At 42.0% G+C, this 26,234-nt stretch overlaps 1 protein-coding gene across 1 annotated transcript in view; it reads right to left on the bottom strand.

Annotated features, from left to right (window-relative positions):
- The window catches only part of TMEM167A (transmembrane protein 167A), a 60,355-nt gene that overhangs the window by 12,918 nt on the left and 21,203 nt on the right, over window positions 1–26,234 (bottom strand). The window contains exon 5 of the transcript XR_005704391.2: window positions 474–629. The gene's annotated coding sequence lies outside the window, so the exon portion shown is untranslated. The remainder of the gene's footprint in view (window positions 1–473; window positions 630–26,234) is intronic.

Here is a 26,234-nt window from a genome sequence, read left to right as displayed (position 1 = left end):
CACTCTTTTGGTCACTCTGACTTGCAGGATTCCTGTCCTATGTGTCTAAACTAATATTGGGTTTGCCAAGGGAAATACATCACAGCTGAGTCTGGGGTGTTAAGGGCCCAACAGTCTTCTTCCTGCAAAACATTTTTGTTTTAAAACCTGTTAAAAGGACAGAACGTGTACTCATGTATTTCAAAAAACTGTAGGGAAAAAATTGGTGAGGGTTTTCTCCGTTTGTTATTTTAGTTTGACTTGTTTGGGGATTTTTTAATGGTTGTTGTTTTGTTGTTGCAGGTTGTTGTTGTTGTAGTTTGGTTGGGGTTTTTTTTCCAAAATTATACACTGGAGTGCAGTTAGGGTAGGAAATGGTACTAGAGCCCATCCAAAAAGATTCTGCAGGGGTTTAGTGCAGGCAGAGCATGCTGGTTCACCTGGAGCCACCTCACAGAACAGCACCTTTTCTCAAGCAGGATCAAATCTCTCACCTGGACACTGATGCTGGAAAGCTGGAAAGGTCATCCCTGACCTTTCAGGGATGGGCTCAGGAGGTGGGCTGGAGCTCCAGGTGCTGCCCTTTGCTGTGTGTGGATGTCAACAGGGACCCACAGAGCAGATAGGAAACCAGAGGCAGGTTTTGATCTCTGTCAAAAGTAAATTAAAAAAAAAAATCAGTTTACTAAGTTTTAGGATAGGAACACACTGGTGGCACCTTACAGATGCCTCTTTGGGAACCTGATCAGCTGAGAGAAGCTCAGGGTCCAGTCCTGGTTCCCTGCTGGAGCTGCCATGGAGGTCACCATTCCTATTCCCACATCAGGGAATATCTCTGTGCAAAGGCTACTGCAGACAAGACACGGATTTGCAGTGTAAATGTTATTTGAAGCAGATACCCTAATTACCCATCAATCCCTCTAGTCCCTCCTAAAACAGCTCCTGCTCTTGGTCTCCATGACGTTCCATGACAGTCAGTACCACAAATATAACACTCTGTGTGACATAACCAGAACAGAAAAAAAATCTTGTCTTTGTGTTGGGGGTATTTTTTTTTTAGCTCTTCTGAGAAGTTTTACATTTTATTTCCCTGATAAATTCGCTAGGCAACCTCTCTTGCAACTTAGATTTGTGACATGTCCCCCAGCAAACAATTCTTTCCCAGGGATTTTAAAGCTAAAAAACTACAGCAAACCATCAGATACTCATCATTAAATGTCACAGTTTACTGGTGAACATGGCAGTGCTGAGTCATGAGTTGTGGAGTCAAAGATCTTAGAGGTCTTTTCCAATCTTAACAGTTATACAATAATATGAAATTAACATTAATTGTTAGATTAGCAGTTCATATAGATGATTTTGAGTTTTAATAAAGCTTTTTGCATGAGAGTTGTTTCTTCAAGAAGGAGCCCTCCCTCCATGTAGATAGTTGTCAGTTTAAGTAACATTTTGAGGACTTAAGAACGCACTTTGAAAGAATCAGTTTTGAGCTATCCCAGAATTCATTCTGTAGCTTATAAACATTTTGTCTTCCTTTCCAACTTTTCCTTCTATTGGAAGTTTATTGAAAAAAAATAAGACATGCCAAGCTCTCCCATTACCAAGTCAGTAATAAAATGTTGTATGTCCATCATTGTCACTCCCAAATAACTCACTAAAATGGGAAACGAAAACACTTACTTGGAGAATTACACTTTTTAATACTTTGGAGACACTGCTTTTCTAAAAAGAAATGAAACTGGACTGATGACTACACCTGTAGCCTGTGAAAAGCTGAGAAACCCACCCTGAGATTGCTTTTCTTGTCAAACAAAAAAGAATCAAAACATGAGGAGATGCAAAGAATCGTAAAAGTTCCAGCCAGGTTTTCCAGTCTGTGATGGCTTTCAGCTGCATAGACCCCTTCTTGTACAACAGCCTGTGTTTAGGTAAAGCAAACCATCATGATGGGCAGGGAAAATCGGAATATTCTGTAATGACGTCTTATGTTCAAACTTACACGCATTTTGCCACAGAAGAGCTGTCTGAAAAACAACTGAAATTCATACTTAGCAAGATAGTATCTGGAAATATTCCTGTTCTTTCTCTGCTATCTACCCACCACAGGAGGAGAGTAGTTTCCTTTTTTCCTCCATGTACTAGAAAAAAATCAATTAAAAATATTCCAGTATTTTCCTTGTGATCTTATAAACAAATAAATAAATTTGCATGCAACTTCAAGAAACCCATATTTGCTTGTCTTTTTAAAAAAGTGCTTGGATAAAACCATTTTTGAATGTTCAGGGAGTAAAAATTCCACAGCTGTGCGTAGGTAGAGACAAGGACTCTGAGATCAATGCACCAAGCAGCAGAACTGCTGCAGAAAGGGCTCTTCATCACCACCTAAATCCGTTCAGGCCAATTACTCAGTGAGTAGATATTTGTAGGTAAGGATTGTTTTTTGTAATAATTTAAGGGGAAGTTTTCTTTAATGAAGAAAATGAGAAATGCCATCATTTGGTGTAAAAATTTCCTGCATTTCCCTGGGGTCCAAGGAATATTTCTTCTCTGTCATTCTCTTTGACAATTTTTCCTTGGGCTGATGTTGCATAACTACATCATCAGCCTCACAAACTTTATAAATTTTTTTTGTTTGTTTTTGTTTGTGTTTTTTTTTTTTAATAGTATCAACATATTTTAGGGCTGAAAATACACTGTTTTTTTAGAAAAAAAGGATATGTTAAAAAAGTAAAACAAACAGAAGAATCCATATGTTATTATCTTCTTCATGCATGGGGTTTTAACACTTTTTGTTGTGCTGTTTTGGAGAAGAAAAATTTAAGTTTTCTGCCATAAGCAAGCAAACAGTGAATTGGGAGCTGGGAAAATCTGCCCTCTGCTTGCCCTGATTCTGGTTCCAGTTTCATTAAAGATGCTCCCATTTCTGCTGTGCATAAAAATGACCCCTCTAAGAGCTCAGGACCTCTCCTGTTCTGCTCCTGGAGCTGTTCCAGAAGATTTAAGAGCAGGCTCGGAGTGGCTGCATTGTTCAATATCTGAGCCTTGCATTTCAGTGGGAGGTTCAAATGACACTGATTTTCTAATGTAGGGTCACTTTTGGTTTTTCTTTTTGGAGCATCTCCAGGCAGGACATGGACTGGGAGGCCTGAATATGCAAAATCCCAGCTGAAATGTGATGGGTGAATTAATGCCAACGACATAAGGAGAGTGATAGGAAACATGAGCAAGGTTTCATGTGTGGACCTCGCCACTACCCTCAAGAAATGAGCTCAAGCTGTGGATTTGGTATGGATTCATATTTCAACGCTGCAATAGTCCAAAGGTCTTCAGCTCCAGGGATTCGATTTGTGCTGTATCAAAGGCAGAAGTCAACTGAAAAACGTTTGATCTGGGCTAAAGTTTAAATCTAAACAGTCTCAGAGTTGAATAGGACTTGAATTAGGAATTGTGGCTGGAGGCAGTATTCACCTCTAAATACAAATTCACTTGCAGTACAACACACACACACAAAAGTGAGACAGTTGAGAAAGAAGCTGCAGCTAAATGAGAAACAGATTTGCAGCTAGCACAAATGAAATTAAAGGGATATGGGTGCAAGCCAGCCAGTGTATTCTGTTGTGAGACAAAATGTTTGATTTCCCATTTGTGATAACACTGAGGAGATGAATATGGCTGTGGCATGAATGTTCCTTCACGCAGCACTGATTGCCAAAAGCTGGCAATGCAGGAAACCTTCCCACTCTAGGCTGCTTGCCTAAAAACCTCCTACCCCTCTGCCTTGACATTGCAACAGCCCTTTTGAAGACTGTCAGATAGGCCTTGAAAAAACAGACCACAAGAAAAATACTGGGATTTTTGCATTTGTATTTAGGACGCCAGCCACAACATGTGGGCAATTTGCAATAAGAGCTCTGCATCAGTTTTAGCAGTGGGTGCCTTGAAGCATCAGATTATGAACGGCAGATGTAGAAATATATTTTTGAAATATAAACATTGTTGGACTTTTAAACTGGTAATTTTTAAGTGCTAGAGGTTTACTTGCCCTTCATCAAGGAGATAATTAGCTTTCAAGCCATAACTAAGAACAAAGGGTGTTATTTACTCCATTTTCGTACTCTTGTTTTCTACCCTTCCCTCCATGTTATTCTTACTATATATATTTTTTTTTTTAATTGCCTTTTTTAAACCAGTGATCAGACCAACTGGGTTTGATGTTTAAACTGTACAGGGTTAAATGTATAGATAGCTTCCCTTATATTTCTGAACTTTCTTCCATAAAAATCTTGAGGAAGATGATCTCTAATTTCACTTCCTCAGCATGAAAAGCAAAACATCTGGTTGTCTTAGTTTCCCACCCCGGCAGCTGACTTTCAAGAGAGCAAGTAAGCAATGACATGCTTGAGATTAAAATACAGAAATCTGCTATGTTGGCTGAGAGAGCAGCAGTGCAATGGCAGAAAAGCACCAAGTTTCTATCACAGTCATAATTACAGAGCACAGATAACAGTCTGCAGTTAACACTTTAATATTTCCTGGCCCCTGCTCTGTTTTTTCTGGCCATTGTCAATGGGAAATGGATGGAAGCAGCTGGTTGGGGATTCCCCTGCGGTGAACAGAGCCCAGCTGCTGCCCAGGGGTTTTTTGTGTTCTCCCTTCCTCACACACACAGATCCCGGACACCTGCCCAGGGCAGTGGGGATGGTCAGGATGGAGTCACCAGAAGGGGACTTCAGAGGAAGTTGGTTAGAACACTCTGGAAATGAGCCTTTCAGTGTACACAGAGTCACAAAGAATAAGCAGCTTAGGAAGGAGGCTCTGTGTGCTCCCATGTCTTAGCCAATATCTGTGCCCAGTAGAGGATACGACTCTAAATTTGCCACCTTCATTTTTGGTTGAAAGCTGGACCTGATGGTCTTGGAAGTCTTAGTAATTCTATAATTCTTTCCTATTACCTGTTCCACTCACTTGCACAGTAAAATTGAGCATTTTTTCCTTTTTTTTTATTAATTTTCACTTCATGTTCTAGTCAATGGCCAATATTATGACGATGATAGATATAAGGGGTTAATCTTCCTATTTCAAGTAATTTATTGATAACACAGCTCAGCCAAGATAACCTGTACTTCACCCGTGTTCAAAACCTTTCAGACAGAAATTAGTTTGTGATGGAAGAGTGGTACAGCTGTTCCGTATTTTTGTGCAGTGGTTGTTAATTTTGAAAACACAGAGCTGGGATCCTCTCAATAATCTCTTCTGAGCTCACTGACTAAAGTCTTGAAATATACTTAAGGTAAGATTCTGCTACACCTCTTTCTCCACAGAAAGCCTAGCTGCTCCAGGACCTTACACTGCAGTTCTGTGGGGAAGCCAGTCCTCTGAACAGGGCTGGAAAATGCAGACAATCAGATTTTTTAGGTAGGAAGTGGCCTCTGGGCCAGCCTCCTGCTCAGAGCAGGGCCAGCCTGCTATTCCACAATACAGTCAAAGAGCAATCACTTATCTTTCATAAAACTCTGTATTTCAAGAGTGTTGGGTAGCATCAGGAATAAATTTGTCTACCTCACTCTGGTTTATTTCCTTATCTCGCTTATATGCGTGATAATTCAGTCACTTTAGAATTCTACTGGCTCTATGAAATGCCAAGCCAGTAATTTATTCATTGTTTTGCTCTTCGTCTTTTCCCACATGAATTGTTTCTTAATTATAAAAATGCGACTTGAAGGCTTGTCTGGCTTTGCACTAATTTCTGCAGGTTCTTACCACCACAGCTGATGGTATTAGCAGTGACAAAAAGATTATTACAAATGATTTGGTAGCTTTAACACTATGCATCCTCCTGGATTTGCCAGTGCACACCAGACACCACCTTTGTACTGAATAACTAACCTAGAATGTGGGAAAAAAAAATCTATTTTAAACTCAGAGCTTTTTCTCTTTATTTGTGTTATTTCCTTGGTTTTGATCAAAACCAGAATCCACCCTGAGTCTGAAAGGGAAACTGCAATTACCTTGTAGCTGCAATTAATTGTAGCTGCAACTGAAACTGCAATTAATTTGTAGCTGAATTGAAAAGTTTTCATTTTTTTTCTTCTCATTCCACCATTCTCAATATGCAGAATGGCTTTGGTGACATATTTCTTCTCTTCAGTCACATACAAATGCTTGATTTATGCAGCCATGCAGTGGATTTAACATAATGATGGAATTTTAATAAATCCACAGAATAATTTTTTGTCATTGCTGTCACATTACCTCTAGTCTTCTTATCCAGAATATAAATAGACTAATCGTGTAAGAAAAGTTGATCTCTGAATATTTTTTTTTGCAAACCCAGAAATTAAAAGCTATGGATTTACTATATCCTGGCAGGCTAAAACCCTTTGAATTCATGAGTATTTAGGCTGAGTTTGCCTAGGCAACAAAACTTTCAGTACTGACCTAAGCCAGCCTTTCTCTCCCATTGTGATTTGCCTATCCCTAATGATAATGTGAGTAGACAGTCTAGGACAAAACAGGTTTGAATCCTCTTAAGCTGTAAAAAGAAAGGAACCCAGGGATGTCTGGGCTGGTTTCTTCATCAGAGACAGAAGGTGCACACCCATCATACAGCAAACATCTGGACAGCATCAAGCTATCCGGGTGGAGGGGGCAAAAGTCTCTGCTGAGGTCTTTCATGAAAGATTAAATCTCTGCCTGTTTTTTTCCAAATACAGTTGTTCAAAGGTGCCTTAATTTCATGTTTCCAATTAGTCTGAAAACTTAAGTTACCCATTTTTAGACATGGCTATAAAACACAGATTTCACTTGGCAACGAGATGAAGAAGAGGTTTCAATATATCATTTTCACTTTGAGGAGGAATAAATTCTGATCTTCAATATCATGTTGTAGAAAAGCAGGTCTGCAACAAACTCATGCCACCATCATGATGGCTTTACAGATGGCAAAAACAGAGGAAGAAAGAAACTGAGCAATTTGATTTCTGTGAATGAAGAGGGTTTTACCATTATTCTGCTGTCCTCAGAATTACACTTTCTGACAGTTTTGCTCCATGATGGTTTGTTCTGTGATGTTACAGGTGTGGTTTCTCTTGGGGTGGTTCTATTTGAAGTGATTTGGGGTAGCAAGTGGTTGTGCAGGAGAAGAGTGGATCAGGGGAAGGATACAAGGTGGGAGTGACCCAAGGCACATCCTGGGCTGCTCACTTCCCCTCCCCTCCAAGGACATTCCAAGGACTCATCCCAGCCATCCTAACACAGTCTGGCTTTCCATTGATGGTGAACACCACTGGCAATGTGAGCAATGACACAAAGTAAACTGTCTGCCCAGGTTTAGTCTGGTGAGACCTCGTGATCTTGTTTTTTTGACCCAAAGGTGTTTCTGTGCCCTGTGCACTGTAGGGTGCCCTCCACGAATGCCTCAGATTTTCTCAAATAATTTCAATGCTCCTGCTTCCTGCTGTGTGGGTGTAAGCCCTGACTATAAAAGCATTTCCCAGCTGTGAGGAGGCATTGCAGCTCCTCCAGAAGGACCTGGACACAAGAGAGCAAGAGACCAGCCTGGCCGTGCTTCCCCTGTGACCTTGGGTTCAGATGTTCAATCTTGGAGAGTTTCCTCTCTTCCCCACAAAAAAGGGGGATAATAATAGCTGCCCGTATCATCAGGGGGGTGTGAGGATTAATGAGTTAATGCCTGTAGGGCTCTGTGGCACTCTGCTGACAAGGAGCTGCCTGAGCGCTGTGACAGAGTGCAGGAGTTCACAGGGAAGGATTGTTCACTCCACAGTGTTGATTAGGAGGGCAAAAAACAATCAGGGCAGAGCAGACAACAGCCATAAAAGCTGAAGGAGCTGCAGAGGCTGGGCTACAGGGCCCAGCAAGGCTAGGAAACAGCTTGCTAATTTTTCTGACCCACTAGATGAAGTGGTTTGTGTTAAAAATTTCATCACGCACCAAAGGAGGAGGCCTTAGGCACACCAGTATGGTATCTTGCATGGGATAGGAGCAACTCACAGCAGATCATCCAGGGCAGTGCAAAAGGGTGGGAGGAAGGGGATGGAGTAGCAGAAGACAAGGAAACCAGAGCCACATTCTCAAAGAAGTTAGTAGCAACTGAAGTCCCCCAAGGCTTGTGCCTGTGTGTGCCCAGCCAGTCATAAGGGATAGCAGAGGTGGGGATTTTGGATGTGGAGAAAGTTCCAGAGTCAGCTTAGGTTCTGTATTAGGGGGCTGTGATTCCTACAGGCACAATCATGTATCTTTTGTCGATCCAATGTGTTCCCTTTTTTTCTTTTGACAATTAACATGATTTTGCTTGAGGTTTGTGGTGGTGGTGTTTTTTTTTTTTTTTTTTTTTTTTTTTCCCCTCCCCTTCTTTCTTCCTCCCCAGTAACTGATCCTAAAGAGAAAACAATAACTTAATCCATTAGTGATCAGTGACATGGAATAACAGTTTAAATTTTATGACAAATTATTTATAGGAAAAATCACATCTGTCAGAGCATTTGGCGTGAATTTCAGCTCTTGCAGAAGGTTTTTATTGCTCGATTCTTGCAGTTACTGACACATTATTGTATCTGTGTGAGTATGGTCAGAACTTGAAGTGAAATTCTGAGCGAACTAAAGGGGAGCCTCTCAAATCCCGACCTGATGAGGGTAGATCCTACAGATCTAGAGACAGATGGAAGGGTTTACAAAGCTTTATGCTAAAAAAAAAAAAAACCACCTCAAAATAAGCTGGCAGTGTGTGCAGGGAGCCCAATCCCCCTGTGCTGGGCTGAGCCCCAGCGTGGGCAGCAGGGGAGGGGGGATTCTGCCCCTCTGCCCCTCAGCTGAGACCCCACCTGCAGAGCTGCCCCAGCCCTGGGACCCAGCACAGGAAGGAGCTGGAGCTGCTGCAGCCAGGCCAGAGGAGGCTCCAGGATGAGCAGAGGGATGGAGCAGCTCTGCTGGGAGGAAAGGCTGCGAGAGCTGGCATTGTTCAGCCCGGACAGGAGAAGCTTTGGGGTGACCTCAGTGTGGCCTTGCGGTGCCTGAAGGGGCTGCAGGAAAGATGGAGAGAGACAATGGACAAGGGCTGGAGGGACAGGACACGGGGAATGGCTTCCCAGTGCCAGAGGGCAGGGATGGATGGGATATGGGGAAGGAATTGTTCCCTGGGAGGGTGGGGAGGCCCTGGCACAGGGTGCCCAGAGAAGCTGTGGCTGCCCCTGGATCCCTGGCAGTGTCCAAGGCCAGGCTGGACACTGGGGCTTGGAGCAGCCTGGGACAGTGGAAGGTGTCCCTGGCCAGGGCAGAACGATTTGAAAGAGCTGAACTTTAAGATCCCTTCCAGCCCAACTCATTCCATGATTCTTCAATTCCATTAGATTGTCATTATTAGCTCCTTCAGGTGTTATTTTTCTGAAGGGAAATAATGATAATGTTCTCTGTAGCTGCTCAGTAGGATGGTGTCCTACTGCTTTTACTATCCTTAGTAAAATCTAGCCTGACTCAGGTGGGGCTTCAAGGTTTTTTCACAAAAATAAAGAAACAAAACCTAAAAAACCCACCCCCACCACAACAACAAAAACAAAGTCAACAACAAGACTCCCGCCACAAAAATAAACAAACAACAACAACAGAAAGCCCAAACAAATAAACAAAAGTGGGACAAGTTTTAACATTTAGCTTTACTCACAGATGACAATTAGTACACTTACTCTCTTTCTAGAACTTATAAAGATTTTGATCAGATGCTGACAAATTTTGGGGAAACTCTTCATGCTTTCCCTGTGTTCTTGGTTTTGAACAGCAATATCATTGCAGAAATGTCTCTGCCCCAAGGCAGGGATTTGCTATGTCCATCCTGTTGCTATAAAAAGTCTTGTGACTGCATGTGGGGCAAGTACTTCTATTTCACCCAGAAATTCTGCTGAGCAAACAAGCTCATTTTATTCTGGAAACAAGGCAGAGCAAACCTGATTTCTTGCAGAACTGCTAAATCTCAGGTGAGACCCCCACTCTTCATGCCTGAAACTATTTCACAATCAAGAATCTTTCAAAATGAAAAGTATTTGTGCAAAGGATACACATCTTCATGGCATATGCCATCACTAAATGTAATTGCCCATTTTTGCAACTTTCTTCTTCTGCTCTACAGCATTGTAATTCAGGTCTCCTGAGATATTTATAAATTGCTTCCATCTCTCAAAAAAGAAAAAAAGGCCATATGCATTTCAGCATTGCTACGTTTTGATTCTGGAGACCTAGTTGTGCAAGTAACTCATCAACAGTTGGGTTCCTTCCTGTGTAAAATGTGATGAGAAGTGATTAATTTTTATGCCAGAGTCTTCCTTTACTCAGATCACAATTTTACATAAGTTTTGAAAATCATTTTTTTGCTGAAGCAGTACAGGAACTTAAATATAATATGCAGACTAAAGAGCATCATTCTACATTCATAGAATTAAGGCTGGAAAAGACATTTAAGGTCATCAAACCATACCATACACCCCAGGAGTTACAGCAGAAGTTGTCACAAAGCTACAACTTATTTGGTGGGAATCATTACCCTGTCCTTACTGAGGAAAACATGCTCAGGAGGATCCATCCTAATTCACAGTACACCACACAGGTGTACGGGAAAGAAAAGCAGTGGAAGATATCTATTCTGCACCCCTCTTCAGGGGCTTGACATGACCATCCCAATGTCCAAATGTTTTGTGTTAGGAAAAAGCCCCTGATGCTCATTTCTGTGGGGGGCAGGGGGGTAGTGTCACTTTTGAGGCAGCACAGCCCCAAATGCAGAGCGGGTGTTGGAAGATGGGGTGATCAGTAAGGCTGGGCATGAAAGAAAGGAGAAGAGTTGTGACTGGGGCGGAGAGTGGCACCCCTGGTGTGACCTGGGACACACTGACCCAGCCAGAAGCAAGGTCTGGAGACCCTCTGGCCTGCAGCCAGCCTGGGGTTCTGCTCGGTGATGCCTTTTTCAGGCTCACTTAAAAACAGAGGCCAGACAGAATTAAGAGAATAAAAATGGATAGATTTAATGAAGGGCCTTCAGGTACATTAAGGGCAGACAAAGCTTCCACAGGGGCTAAACTCAAAAATGGACAATAGTCACGAGATTTTCGGACTACTGTAAGTTTGGTCCATTTACATATCAGGCATTAATCCTCCAATTACAGCTTCAGGTAATGAAGCCATTTACCCCCAGTTTGCTCCCTTCCAAACTCACTTTTGTTTGTACATTTTGGAGCCTGAGGCTGTACAGGGTGTCCTTGATTCCCATGCCTAGAGAGATTGTTTTGTCTGACCAAATTGTGAAGACAGTAACTATCACTCTATACGGAGTTTGGAATTATACCCTAAAGCAGCACAAGATTTGAAAAATGTAACAGCTAAAATCCTAGAGGCAATCCTGGGGGCTGTGTGCCACCGGCAGCCGGCGGCCTGGGGGCACCTGTTGGACGTGGCGGGGAAAGGAGCCATGGTGACAACTGCCAGGAGCCCCGTGGAGCGGCGGCTGATCCCCAGCACAGAGCATCCCTTGTAACCCTCACACCCTCAGCCCTACTGAGCATCCAGCCTCTCCAAATTAGCGGGGCTTGGCCATAGGCACGAGTCTCCCACAACCTGATCCGTGTGAGAGCGGCCGGCCACTGGCTGGAGGGGCGCCAGGCCCTTCCTGGGATGCTCTGGGAGAGGGACACGCTGACCCTGCGTCAGGCTGAGCTAACAGCCACGACCCCAACCCTCCTTTAAATGCCCCCCTTGGCCAGCACGGCCTCCCTGGCAGGGTGACGGCCCTGAAATCCCTCTCCCCATCCTAACAGCCGTGATGAGGTGCCGAAACACGGGAGCCGAAATCCCTGCGCTATTGTTCTCCAGTGAAGCAGCCTTGCAAGGGAACACGCCTTGGGAACATCTGGTGCTGGTTGAGAATTAGGACCAGATACGCCTTTACAATGACCAGATTATTGCACATGACATTGCTGCCTACAACAGGGAAATCCTTGTTTTAGTTCCTCCAAAAACAAAATAAAAAGCACATTAATTTACTTCATTATTTCCTCAGCGAATGTGTGCCTTTGTCTGTATGTTATTCTAGATAAACTGAGGAAAGAATCAATTTTCTGTGATAAGCCTGGAATAAAAATAAATTATGATTTCTTATATCCTGCAGAAATTACATGGCTATGAATGTCAGTGTAGCAGTTAACATTTCCAGTTCTCCCTCTTTCCAGGGCTGGGTCTCTTTATGCAGCAACAGCTGGGAATGGGAAAGATGACACACAGAGCTTTCCTCTATTCTGCTTAATGAGTCTGTAATGAAAACAATTGCTCTAGAGAGTATCAATTCTCCCTATAAGAAGGAAAAGTATTGATTCCTCTTTTGTGTGCTACAACTTCTCAAATAAATAGGGTAAATAGAAAAGCTATGTAATACAGATGTGCTCTTTCTAAATGGATTTGGACCTATTATTATTATTATTATTATTATTTTCTATTCTTTTTAGTCAGGAATATTTCTGAGTATTGGGGAATTTTCTTTTGTGAGGGGAGACTTCTTGTTTTTTCCCCCAGACATCATCAGCCTTGCTCTGCAAAAATACTGCATCTCTAAACTGTTCAGAATGAATATCCTTTAGGTGCTCAGAGCTTCCTCCTGCCAAAATCTTATCTGATGTTGGGAAAGACTGTCTGACTCTGAACAAGAAGTTTTCTTTGGAACAAAGGACCTGATATTTATCCTGGAATATTTTCTGCCTCTGCCTGGTGATTAGCTCATCTACCTCAAACTTTCCCATTTATTCCACCTCTTTTCTCGACTGCCTCCCTTGCCCAGAGAGCCTTTCCCACTCCCAGCTCTTCCCAGAATCCCAGGCTCCGGGAGGGATGGTGTTGGGAAACAGGAGTGAGTTGCCAAGGTAACTTCTTGTCACATGACACGTGTCAGATGTTCCCAGAGCTGGGAATACATTGGTGCTGAGGAGCTCAAGAGTTGCACTGAGACCTGAAATGAGGCATCTCCCCTTTCAGTGCCCATTTGTATCTGTGAGAAATTAATGATTCTCCCCGAATTACATTACTAGGATTTGTCTAGAAGCCTGTAGGAAACACCAGTGATGATACCTGTGGAGGTAATGCCTGTCATGCTATGAAGATTTAATGGAAGCAGTGAAATTCTCTGTGGCCAAGCTGAGCCTATTTACATGCATAAACATGAATGAAACAATACAATATAAACAATATGAAAATCTCAGCCCTTATAGGAGAAAAGTCAGATGAAAGCTGAACTCATTTTTGCTCAGTTTTAGTTGCTTTGTTCCAATCGTGCTACTTTCCCATTTATCCTTGCGTCACCCAGATGAAAATTCACCAACAGAGGATTAACAGAAAATAAAATTCCCACTCTCACTGTTAGTAAAACTTGTGCCACAAGCATTTTCATGCTGACTTAATCAGAACAAAATTCCTCATGTGTGATCTCACTGATCACAATTAACTCACAGCAGGCTATCTACCACCAAGGACAGTGAGCTGATGGGAATCCCTGTGGGCAGCTGGAAGGAAGGAAGAAATGTCGTAAGTAATTCCAAACAATGCATACATTCTGAAAAGTATCACACACTTTGGGTGAAACCCTGATTCCTTCCATGAAAATGCCTTTCCTTCTCACGGTCCAGGATTTTACACTTTACGAATAAAGGTGACTTAATTTTTGAATCTTCAATTCCTGCTCAGGATCAGGTAAAATGGTGAAGAAAAAGGGTGTTGTGGAGGACAGCTATGGATGAGAAAGAAATTTAATTTGTTTATCTTGATTCATAGTCACCATCTACCAATAAGGGCATCACCCTTTGGGAATGGCACAGAGTAGAATCTGGATTTTGGATTGTGGCACTGGAATGAATCTCCACAATCCATGACTGCAACTCCAAACTCAAGGACGTTTTACAGAAAGCAATGAATCTTCAGAAACAGCTGGAATCAAAGATGGCCTCCTGCATATCAGCAACAGTTGTACTGATAGTTCACTTCTTCATTTTTCTGCTGCATTTCAGTTATAAGAAATTGTACAATTTGGTGAGAAGGCAGGGATTTTCCAAGCACACAATGTCTGTGTGAATGGCACTACTTCCTATAAAATTTCTGTGGGAGTTTTCTAATTCCATCATGATCCTTTATTTTTAACTTTCTGAAACCTGATTTGAAGTCACTTTGTAGTGCTCTGCTCTATTCCAGTACAGTACAAAATGAAGACAAAGAAAATATAATGTAATTTTAGTTTTGTCTCTAGATTTCTTGTCAAGCTAAGGAAGACAAAGAAGAGAAAGAAAGATTTGAAAAAAAAACTCTCAAGAAACTGCTTTTATATATAATTTAAAACCTCAGTAAAAGAGGGAATGAAGTTTCTGTTCAGGGAATAATTTTTAGAAATTACCACTTGGGTATTACATATTGCACAAAATATTAGAAATAATATTTCCTGCATGTTTTGGCCCACACAGAGGAACTTTCTTGAGCCAAGTTGGTTAAAATGGACAAAATTGCAATTTTTTTTTTTTTTTTTTGTTAGGACAAGTTTAAACTGCCAGAGGGCAGGAATGGATGGGATATGGGGAAGGAATTGTTCCCTGGTAGGGTGGTCAGGCCCTGGCACAGGGTGCCCAGAGAAGCTGTGGCTGCCCCTGGATCCCTGGCAGTGTCCAAGGCCAGGCTGGACACTGGGGCTTGGAGCAGCCTGGGACAGTGGAAGGTGTCCCTGCCCATGGCAGGGGTGGTACTGGATGGGCTTTAAGGTCTCTTCAAACCCAAACCAGCCTGTGATTCTGCGATTCTTTCATGACCATAAACTATTTGAAGATCAAAAGAGGACTTCCGGAACTTGTTTAGGGGAAAGAAATTTCCTAAATACAAGAAGCATGACCTCTACTGTGAAGTATGGCTGATCCTGAAGCGAAGGTGATAGTTTTAACCTTACATTTCCTTAGGCTACTTTAAGATAAAATAGATGAAGATACATTAAAATTTTTTCACTGTCTTTTGTGAGATGTGCCTATAAATGAAATCTTGAAGATATAGGAGTTTTTTTAACCCTGACTTAAATGCATATGCTGTTTAGATGAAAAACAGGCATGCTGGAAGTTTCCCATTTAATTAGTGTAGAGCCTTCACTCCACCAGCTGGATTTCTTTTCCTGAACATTATAATATTCACTAATGGGAGGGCTGGAGCCAAGAGCAGGAAAAATAACTGGCCCAAATAAGCAAGTTATTTAGACTGAGAAAAGGAAGATATAAATTCCTTTTATTGCTGGGTGAGAATCAAGTCAGAGCTGCCTGGGATTACCCAAGTGTACCAAGAATTTAAAACCAAAATTTAACATCTTTTCCCATGTGCATGCCAATGTTTACCTGTAGGGTTTGGTACCTCTTAAGAGCTCAGCAGTGAGGGAAGGACTGGTGCTGTGTATGTATCTCATGTGGCAAAGGAACTTCTGGAGGGGCTCAATCTCCTCTGCCTCTGAACTTTCTGGTGAGGTCTGCGAGCAGCTCAGGCCATGTCTCCCAGCACACCTTTTACTGCTCATGCACTTGGTCCTCCTGAACTCTTCTGCAGGCATCAGTAATTTTAAGTAGGGTAAATCAGTGTATTTTTCCCTCCTGCCTGACTCTTGCAGCACCAGGGGAGCTGACCCTGTCAATCTTATCACTCGTGCCTGCGGATGCTCGCGCGTCTCTGTCCCTGACCCATGGCCCTGCTGTGCCCTTCCTCTCGTGCCCACGGGGTTCTTATCAGCAGCCTCTCATGAGAGGTCCTGTGAAAGAGCTTCTGACACTTCAAAAGGGAAAAAAAAAAAAAATCCCAGCTAAAACTCCTTTAGGACTTTTCCTGTACACGAGGAAACGACTTTTCTCTTTTAAGATGGTGGATTTTTGCTTGCTATTATGTTATGTTTGGAATATCGGCATGTTTTGTGTGCTGTTTCAATTTGCTTGCAGCAATAAGGTAAATCCTGGCGCAATATTATTTAATTGCAGATATTTTTAAAAAATCTAAAGCTGAGTCACATTTCATATGTGAGGAAAGCCCTGCAATTGCCTATGCTAGTGTGACATCATAGGTGTTGGAGTTAGGAGAAAAAATCTTCACAAAATATAATTTTTCCCCTTAACAGTTTGATTTAAGGGTATGTATAGGTCTTACCTAGAAAAAGGTTAGGTCTGGACTTAGATTAAACTCTGGCTTAGGCCTGGCATGGTCTTTTCTCAAACCCTCTCATGAGAATAGTCCAGTTAACATGATGGCCACAGCAATAATGCATGTTGCCGGGACACCCTTCTCTGATGAGATGCTAAATATATATATATTTTGTTTGGAAAACACTCAGTAGGGAGTTTGGAGCTAATTGTTTCCACTAACACCTTGTCATTAATTAATAAATACTCAATACATGACTGAGAAAGCTGTGTCACTGCCGAGAAAGCCAAGAATTAGCTGATGAGCCAAAGTCTTAACTCATGCCATGAATATTTAGACCATAGACTGTAGACCATAGTAATTTAAGTCAGAAAATTTAACTATTCTATACATGAGATTCTCCAAAGTATTTTTTTCCATCTCATATCATCTAAAAATATATTAAAAATCAGTTTATTCACCGACTCAGAGGATCACTGTGCACATGCTAAGAGCTTGCACTGAAAGTAGGCTGCAGAAATCATGATTAAACTCCCTGTCTGTGCTCCCAAATTGTCTTCCAGATAGAGGGGTTATCTGTTTTCTTCACCAGGAAATATGCTTCATAATAGACAGCCCAAGAACATCATAAAGCAGGTTCAGGCTGCAGATACCTTTTTTTACGTCTGATTCATAGCTCTGTACATTTTTGTCACTTTATTTTTTGAAGCAGCATGGCAAACACTGTAACGAGACAAACAGAGACAGCAAGAAAGTGGAGGTAGGTTGCAGGTTGAGTAAGAGCCTTGAATAAGAACAAAAGCCACCTTTTGTGGTTTTGAAGCTGAAGGGGCTGATGAACTTGACAAGAATAAAAAAGAGTAGGTACATATGGTTTTCCTGATAGTTAGGAAAAACTAAATAGTGAAGTTGAGCATGTGAATAAAGGTTCATCTACACTATAAATGGACTTTCAGTGCTGGAACATGAGACTGACACCTTTGTCATCTGACATTACCGTTGGCATGAACTTTACTTCTTTTGGGAAATCTTAAAAAACACATTTTTTTGCACACATAAACACATTTGGTAATGTGTTCTAATGGTGGCTTCACACAATTTTTCACTTTAGCTCATACGAGGCTGAAGACATCTCCTCAGACTTCTCCTCAGCCAGCAGTTCTGTGGTGAGTTCACTCTAAAGCTCCGTATCCTGAAGCTTGCTATAGTGATTAACACTCCCTAAGTGTAATGAATTAAAAGAATGCTTTTCCCTGTCTATTGTTTGTAATAGGATTTACTGTAGGAAAATAATTGAGAAAAACAACCCACTGCTATAAAAATGGCCATGAAAATACTGGCAGTAGAACAATCTTAAATTCTACAGTTTGGGATTATCTGAAGGTTTGTTACAGAGGGGGTTTTTTCCAGTCTTGCTGTGTGGGTGTCCATAAATCACTACAACAGGCGTCTTATCATGAGAAGGCTTATTAAAAAAATAAGGAAAGAAAAGGAAAAAGTATGAAGTACCCTGTAATTTTCTTTTTTCTTCAAGTACATTGTAATCCCGATCGTACCTTATTTCCCTGCATCAGAAATACCTCTGCTAGACTCAACAGAATTGAAATTGGAATCAAAACTGTGGTTTCACACCACAGTTACTGGTATGTTTAGATTTAATATGTCAGCAACTCAGGGCTGAACTTTGGTCATCCTGTGCCAAAATCCCAGCACGGTAAAACTGAAAGCTTTTACGATGCATGTATGGCTCAGATGCTAAATTTCACTGCTGCTGCCTTCCTCAGGCTGGTTCTGAATGGCAGCTTTCATTTCAGGAGCTCAGCTCGGTAAATATCTGGAATTTCCTGCCAGCTCCGTGCTGCAGGGAGGAAAGGGGCTGTTAGGCACTCTTAGGCGGGGAGTCTTTGATGTCAGCGGCCCTTACGGGAGAGTCAGCAGCCTACATCAGAACAGCTTTGTTTGTGCTCCTGTATGGATTTGCTGTCCCAAGAAAACCTGGCATTTTACCTGTCACTTTTGTTCCTGTTGTTTTCCTTCCCCAGGCACAGGTCTGTATTTTGCAACTGAGGCAAAAAGTCTGACCTCGATTTTCCCGCAGTGCCTATACTTTGGGCAATAGTGTTTATGAAAAATTACTCTCAAGTGTGTGAAAGGTGTCTGAGAACTCCTCATAAATTTTCTGGAAGTTCTTTTAGGCGTCGTTATCCACCAAGATAAAGCACAGATGTGTCTTCCTGATGTTCTTCTGCTGAGGACTTGGACCTTGTTCCTCACCACATTCTTCATCAAGACACTCTGCCTTGGTTATACAAAGTGAAACTAAGGTTTCATTTCAGTGAAATTATTTTTCATGACTGCTGCCTTACCAAAATGTAACCGGCTTTTCCACTAAAATTATGTTTCCTCCATGAAATATTGACCCTGTGAGACTTCCCCATGCTTATCCACTCTCCACTGAAGATTGCCAATGTCTCTGGCTTTGTCTGTCTATTCAGCTGCTCAGATTTTTTTCAGATTATTCCAATCAATTAAAAACTCTATTATAAAAAGGTACTTTTAAACCTTTATTATTACTTTTTCCCAAACTGTTCTACTTCAGAACAAAATACACTTTAGAATGCAACTTTTTCCAGAAAAAGGAAATGTAGCTCTTGTCACCTTAACCACAAGTAGTGTTTTATCAGCACTTGCCACCTTGTGTGGTTTGCATTACCCAGATTCCATTGCCCCAGGTTTATTTAATTGGCAGTGGGATTAATTGCTCCCCTTCCATGGAAACCTCTTCTGCTGAAGATTTACTCTATACTTTTTGCAGTTTATATTGATCTGTATTTTTTAATTAGGATTTTCTAAAAATTTTTTGACATTTCCACTCTCCGGATTGCTTCCAAGCCCTGTCCAACATGGTCTTGGGCACTTCCAGGGATGGGAATGTTTCTCTGTAGAATCCAGCATTAGCAATTCCAGTGGAAATAATTCAAGTTTAAAATATTTCCTAGAAAGAAAATTTATTTATGGAGGGTTTATGCCAGTTTTGCACTGCTGAGAAACCAAGCAAAACTCTGGAAAAGGGCAGAGTCTTACTTTTGCTGAGGTCCATGGTAGTGTGGTGAAGATGCTGGGTTTTATGGTTCATAGTCTGCAAAGACACTTAATCCAAAGTTTGGGTATAATTGTAACCAATGAAGACCTAAGGGTTTGAGAACTGCATGCTTTGGAAATCTGTATGAACTCTTATCTCTGAAATTGTTTATCTTAATGTCCAAATATCCAGAAAAATGCCTATTATAAGTAAGTCTGATATATATCATCAAATCACAGGATGGTTTGTGTTGGAAGGAATCTTGAGGATCATCCAGTGCCACCCCCTGCCATGGGCAGGGACACCTTCCACTATGCCAGGTTGTTCCAAGCCATGTCCAACTTGGCCTGGAAAATGTCAAGGAGTGTTTTAAGTTAAAAAAGTGAGGATTCAGGCATCTCTAAAATGACACTTCACGTCTTTCCCTGAGGGACAGATGGAGACTTGCCTTTTGAGCCCTCCATAAGAATAGACTGTGCATATCCTTTGTCCAGGTGCAGGTGATGAAAGCTTCTAGTAACAAAAGGACACATGGCAAACAAAGGCGGACATCTCTTTTATATGGAGAGGAAATTTTTGTCCTCGTTATGCACAATGTGGCAGCCAATTTGCTCTTTGAGAAGAGCCTGGGCTGAAGAACCAGGCGGAATGGCATTCTTTCTAAGTGATGTTAGAAAGCAGAGAGCAGCAGAAATGAGATTTCCCTGTTTTTCCTGGGAAAATGTCCATGCCTCTTAAGTTTTGCTGTCTTAACTGATCCTTGCTGCTCTGCAGCACCACGGATGTTTTGTGGCCTGTGCACGGGCAAGGAAGACATGCAGAGGTGACACTTGGGGCCATAGTTTAGTGCTGGACTTGGCGGTGCTGCGCTCATGTTTGCACTTGCTGACCTTGGAGGTCTTTTCCAACCCTGATGATTCTGTGGATCACAGGTCCACCCCCAGTGAAGGAAGAGCTGCTCACTCCAGCCCTGTCATCCACCCAGTGCTGCAGACTCTGATTAGAGCCAAGCAGCCTGGTGTTTGTTCTACTATGTGGTTGATTTTTGGCAATCAGCCATAACATTTGTGCAGGTTGGCAGCAGCTTTTCCTGGGTTTGATTCATTCCCAACCACTTCCATAACCATAATCAACTAGCCTTTATTTTATTTTGTTGGGTTTTTTAAAATTTTTTTTAGTGGAAAACTCCTCTTTCATCTCCATTTTCATGCTTGTCTAGAAAAACATACTCTTTTTCAACCAGATGTGGTAGAAAAGAGAAATATCCTCCCGTTTCTAGCCTCTTCACTTTTACAATTATGAAACAGATTCACTTCTGTAGAATTGACTGGTGCTAGGTTTAATTAATCCTACCATTTCAGTCACCCAAGCATACAGAAATGTAAACAGCCTGAGGAAGGGAAGACTTTAATTTACTGTTTTGTGCCACTTGTAATGATACCATTTGATTTCCCTGGTGGCCCCACAGCTTTCTTTGACTCTTTCTTCCAGGCTGCTTGTGGAAAGGAGCCACCAAGCAGGAGCCAAAAGAACAAGAGACAATGGTCAAGAAAAACTAATCCTTGAGAAACCAGTATTCTTTCTTCAGTGATACAGCCACAGAACCAAAGAGGTTGAATACCTAAATACTTTTATACATTTCAATAGATGACTGTTTTTTTCCTCAGAAAGGTAGGAAAATACTGGGCAAATCATCTGGCAGGTGTGACAATTCCAGGTGAGGTGCTATTGCTGTTAGACTTAGCAGAAATAGTGTCATGGGAGCTATCCTGTGGGAACAAATGGGTGATAATCCAGAGTCTGAGGAAAAAGGAATTGTACATGAAAAAGAAATTGTGAGGGAAGAGAGGCTTCCAAGAACAAACACAGTGGAGAATTACTATCACAAAATAGAGCATTGTTACAAAATATCAGAAATGGGGCTAAATCGGTTCTGGAGGCATCTTTGCCTCACATGAATGACATCGGGAAATTTTAGATCAGTTGAAAACAACCAAGATATGAGTTAAAATCATTTTGGCCCTGTTTGGGTCTGGATATAATATCAACATTATTTAGAATAATTCTCAGTGCTGGTGACTCTAATTTATGTACTCACTAATGGATATACAGAAACACAGAGGAAAACCCAGAATGTTTTAATTCTATTTGTGTGCTTTACATTTACAGGATCCCTGATGCTCCCATTCAGTAAACATATCCTCTCCCTCCAGTATAAGATATTTCTCCCTCTCCCTGGTGCACATGCTCTTGCTTGCCAGAAAATGTTGCTAAACTGCTTCCATTAGTGATGCTGTAAATCATAAGGACAGCTAAGATTAGTTTGCACTTTTGGAACAGGGATAATAACCAGTTGGACACGCTTCTATTGTCATTCCCTATGAGTATCATCTGGTAGCATCATACACATTAGTGAATTGTAAATTTTGTAGACATTTTGAGGCATTGTTCTTTACATTTACATTGAAATCTTTCTTTTCCCTCCAAAACAAGAACATTTTATGTTGAAATGGGGGATAATAATGTATTTTCTGAGATAGAAAGTTTTGATAAGAGTCTTATTTTTAAGAAAAAAGCTTTCATGAGAATAAAACCACAGCCTGTTGTAAATGAGGTTTTTGGAAGTAAAGCTTATTTAGTCATCCCAGAAAGTTTGTTCAAGGTGGGCATGCAATAGAGAAGTAGGAGTTGGAAAGGTGGAAGTGCCAAAATCTGTATCAGCAGCATAGCAGAACAGCACAGGCCTGGAAGCTTCAGATATAATTAGTGATAAATTGATAAAACATCTCCTTAGAGATGCTGGAGTTACAGCTGTTTAAATGACTGAGATCTGGATTACAGTTTAAATTACTTGGCTGATTTAAAGTCTGAGTAAGTCTCACTCTTTCTGTCCCTACATACAATTTAGGCAACATCCTTCACCATATTTAGTGATAATTAATAGTTCATCAATAATCTTGGTTCTCTCAGAACACAAATGGGATGAGGTTTTCCCTCCCTGCCCTGAACTCTTTTTCATAAGCTGAGTGCTGTTCCCCATAAAGCTGGTGGGTGTTCTGACATGGTGGAAGGAGAAGAGGTCTGCATCCTCATCCAGCACACATCCATAGCTCCATTAATGAACAGCTGAGCTGCCCAAATACCCGGAGGCACCAGGGCATCAGTGAGGGGGATACTCTGACTGGAAGCACAGCAGGATCCCTGGTAGCAGACATGGTCTGGTGGTTAACTGCATGGATTCAGTGCTGCCAAAGAACTCAGGCAACCTCCTAAAATGAAGTAAGATCACACATAACTCGGTGCAGTTTTTAATCTGATTCCTAAAACTTCCAGCAAAGATGCCTCAGGATTCCGAATGGGGCTGTGGAATTGCTTAACAGCAAACCCATCTGTTGAAAACTCCACTTGCTTTGATGAGGTCTCTAATTGTGTCTCTGCCAGTTTCCCCATCAACAGTATGGTATGCTCTAACCAGAAGTGTTTTTAGACTGAATGATTCTATCTTCAAAATACTCAAGATTGAATTTTTCATAAAAAAGTAAAATCTGCTATCTGTTTAAACACAGGAGGGACTGCAACAGAAATTGCTTGGACACTTCCAAGGATCAGATGCTCTAATGCAGCTTCTGGAGCTGGATTTAGAGGGATAAAGGGGAAGTCGAAGAATGACTGCTGCTAAGCTCTGGAGCTTGCTGCTGTGTGTCTGTGCTGATTCAGCATTGTCTGAGTGGGTTTTACTCTCTCTGGCCCAAAATCGTGGCCTGGGCAGCCTCTCCAGCCCTTTGCTGCTGCCTGGCACAGGCATGGTGCTGACACAGGATTTCCTCATGTGTCTGGCACCTCATCCAGTGATAGGGTGAAACTTCTGCAGGGGAGAATTTGGGTGGAATAGGGATGGCACCCTGATGCTTTCCCTGAGGAGACTGGGAAGTGTATAATCAGTATTTTACTTCCAGTGCTTGAAGAGAGCCCACAAGAAGGATGGAGAGAGACAATTGACAAGTGCCTAGGGTGACAGGACACAGGGAATGGCTCCAGAGGGCAGGGATGGATGGGATATGGGGAAGGAATTGTTCCCTGGGAGGGTGGGGAGGCCCTGGCACAGGGTGCCCAGATAAGTTGTGGCTGCCCCTGGATCCCTGGCAGTGTCCAAGACCAGGCTGGATGGGGCTTGGAGCAGCTGGGATAGTGGAAGATATCCCTGCTCATGGCACTGGATGGGCTTTAAGGTCCATTCCAAGCCAAACCATTCTGTGACTATATGAACATGAAGGTGGTCAAACCAACCCACCAAGCTATGACCTGAAAGCAGCTGGATTTCAAAGGATTTGGTCTTCCTTGTGAGGAGGGAACAATTTTTATTACTTCCAGGGGCCACGGTGAATTCAGAGATGAAAATCTTTTCCATGTCTCCGGTCTGTGCAGGAGGGGTATCATTAAGTGATCAGACTGATGTCAGAACGTGTCCCTGGACAGGCAGAAGCACGTTCTGTGTAGGGCAGAGATGGGGGGAGAACTCACTGACTCTTTGAATGTGCTCAGAAACCCCTCGGGAACAGGGAGCTCTAGCCCCAGGCAGGTCTCCAGTGATGATGATAATTTCAAGTGCCATCTTTGGTATCAGAGTTTTATGTCCTTAGCAAATGACAAACAATTCAAATGTCAAGAATGCCTTATCACTGGGAAGTGATTTTTTTTCCCTGTCTCCTGGAGTCTTACCAGCTTGTGTGAATCAATCATGAGAATTTGGAGGTAATTTGTTCCAAACAGACAAGGATCAGTGCACTCCTTTGGCTCTTTACTAGCTGGAAAGGGTGGGGGGGGGAAAAATATGAGCATGTAGCTTAATAGGAAATCAAAACTGGTCTGTGAATGTGTGTCTGGACTGGCTTATTCATGACTGTGATACACATGTAAAATATGCTGGTGGTGCTACACAGTCAAAAACACAGCTTGCCAATGCTGTCAAATTAGTATTTATTTCCTCTTAATTCCACTGGGTGGGACATTTATACATCCAAATGTCCAAATACATCTATCATTTGGTTGGCGTTTTCGTTAGCCCTACTACAACTCTGAAAGGTTATTTAAGTTTTTGCATGTGGGAATGACCAGCTGTGGATTTAGAATTGAAAAGGGTACTTTTATATTTTGACCTGACTTGACTTCTTCAGTTTAAAACAAGTCTTTTGTGTTTTAAAACAAGCCCCATTTTTTTCTCCCCCAGAATAAATGAATCCATGTATGATTTTACCCTTTTAAAACCTCCTTGTCTTCCTTGGGGGAAAACACAGCATTTTAACTACTGAGTTTGTCAAAGGTAAGTGCTGTTATTTGGGATGAGTGATGTGATAGGCTCCTCTATGAAAACAGGTGATGCAGAGGGTGTCAGGGAGCCCAGTATAGTGTGTTTAGATTATGACTTTGGGTTATTTTGAAAAAGAGATGATAGAGGTTAATTGGGCCTGCACAAACAGGAGGGTTGGTCCTCAGCTGAGCCAGTCTGCAAAAACATGGCCCTTTACTGAAAATGTTGCAGCAGCTGGGGATGGGCACTGCCTTGCTTCCCACTCATTGAGAGCTGGGCTGGAGGGAAAACCTCTTTTCCTGTGGCACAGCTTCCAAAAAACCCTTTCAAACAAGATAAATGATGATAAAATGCTCTCATAGAATAAGTTCTGAACATGACAGACCTGAAGGGAACTTCCTCACTGCTTAATTAAGTAATTATCTCCCCTACTGATGTCCCAGGAGCTGGCAGCAGCAGTTGTATCTCTGGAAATGTTTATACCCAGGTCCTTGAGGACATGTTATCTCCCTCCCACACCAGTGGGGATTAAATGAGTTATAACACATTCTTTTCAAGGTCTTTTTTGTTCAGACTAAGGAAGTGTTAAACAACCTTCCTGCAGCTACTGGTGAAGCAGGAAGAGATCAGGCAGCTGCAGTGCCAAAGGTAATTTTATTTCTGAGGTCTCTGAGGCTTGAGCTTGGTTGATGTTCCATCAGAAGAGGCCAGGCTCCACCTGAAACACAGCCAAACAGAAAGGTACCCTGTGAAGAGACAGGTCATGCTTGAGTACCTGTGCTCTGTGAGACAGGGCTCATGGAATTTAGGCAAAACCTAAATAAACCTGATGGATTATATCATGTCAGATACTGACTGAAAAACACAGGTGTGCCTTTGGCCACAAAAGCCTTTCATTTCAGGTTTGAAATGGAGTAAAAAAAATTAACACCGAGTAGTGGTTAGCTGTGTCACACTGGCCATGCTGCACCTGGGGAGGATTTTCCCCATTAGATCCTGCAGAACGACTATTCCTCCACATCTTTTGCTTCATGGCCTAGGGGTATCACAAAAAGAGGTGTTATTTATAAAACAGCCAGGTAAACAATTCAGGCCTCATGCTCAAAACTGGATTTTTCAGCACGTAGATGAATCTCCCATTGCCCAGCATGCTGATTACACTGCAGTATGGGAGCTAAGAGAAAACTGCTTCTCTAGGCAGCCAAGTGCCATCAAATACATGTGGAACCTACATGGGCCTTGTAATGGATGTTGAGACCACACCCCAAATGTGTCTGGAATGAGTAGTAATCCTCAGATAAAACAAGAGAAAAGGGAGGGAAAAGAAACCTGGCTAGAAAATCTTCCTTAGCTGGGAATGCTAGGACTAGATAAAGTTGCTGCCTGAGTATGTGAAGCAGGTTTAAATCACACTTTCCTGGCCTCAGGTGGGTTTAACCAAGCTCAGAATTTTATACCATTAGGAAGATGATGTTTTTTTTTTTCTCTAGAAGATGATTACAAAAGAGAGAAGGGGGGAAGGAGTCTTCCTAGGCATTAGAGATTGGGCCCTGCCCCTGATGCCAGTGGGACAGAACAGGAGACAAACTGAAATAATAAAAGCCTCAGAGCACTAACAGAGCATTTATTCCCTCCATCACAGTGCAGGCTTCACCTCTTGGTGACAGTGTATTTCCACTA

Source organism: Hirundo rustica, chromosome Z (assembly GCF_015227805.2).
Source record: "Hirundo rustica isolate bHirRus1 chromosome Z, bHirRus1.pri.v3, whole genome shotgun sequence".
Taxonomy (NCBI): domain Eukaryota; kingdom Metazoa; phylum Chordata; class Aves; order Passeriformes; family Hirundinidae; genus Hirundo; species Hirundo rustica.
This window is presented reverse-complemented; position numbering and strand designations above follow the sequence as displayed.